Source organism: Arachis ipaensis, chromosome B03 (assembly GCF_000816755.2).
Source record: "Arachis ipaensis cultivar K30076 chromosome B03, Araip1.1, whole genome shotgun sequence".
Taxonomy (NCBI): domain Eukaryota; kingdom Viridiplantae; phylum Streptophyta; class Magnoliopsida; order Fabales; family Fabaceae; genus Arachis; species Arachis ipaensis.
In genome coordinates this window covers 102,488,730-102,489,607 of record NC_029787.2, presented here as the reverse complement: position 1 = coordinate 102,489,607, position 878 = coordinate 102,488,730, and positions in this window count along the sequence as shown.

Sequence of the window (878 nt, the reverse complement as noted above, 5' to 3'; positions counted from 1 at the left end):
AATATGATTTTAAAAAATCAAAATTAGTAAATATGCTTTTTTTGGGGAAAAAAAAGATGTACTTTTAAAAAGTAGTGCAAATATTTTTTCTTTTTGTAATAACTTCTAAAGAAAAATATAAGGGAAAGTACTACAAATAATAATACAGCTATACTTTTATTATTGAAATCAGGTACTTTATAAAATTATGTAAATATATCATTTTAGCTAAACAGAAATATCTTAAAACAAAATAAAAAAAAGAAGTTAAAATTAAAATGTTTAAATCTCCCAACACTCTTCGTCAAAAAGACACACACCATATAGGTTCAAGCAACTCAATCTGACTGTACGAGAAATTTCTGAGGCTGCTTCCTCCAGATTTCCCATAGATGCCTTTTGCATATTTCTTGCTATATATATATATATGTTGAAAAGGGGTCGTAAAAAGTGGGGTAGGAATAATAATGGAAGTCTTGGATTCTTTTTCCTTTTGCTTGTGTACTGGGGCAACTGAAATAACAATTAGATTTATGACTTTTGAGGCGATAATTAATTTAGGTATATGTTGTCATCTTGTTAGATAACTTAATTGGTCTCACCTTTTTCATCATTGGCCATATAGTAGTCACCCATGTAATGTATATCATATTTATCAATTATCATGACATTGTGGTTGTGCTAGTATTCTAGTAATTCATTTTTCTTTACGACTCTATCCTTTTTGTTTGACTTGTTGGAACGCAAACAAAGGGCTAGAAAATGGATAGTTAAGGCTCTACACAATTATTAATATAATTGTGAGTAGTATAAAAACAATACTAACTCACATGCTAACAACGTTTAAATCTTAATTAAGCCTTTTCACCAATAAAAAATTTCTTCATTAAGCCAATACC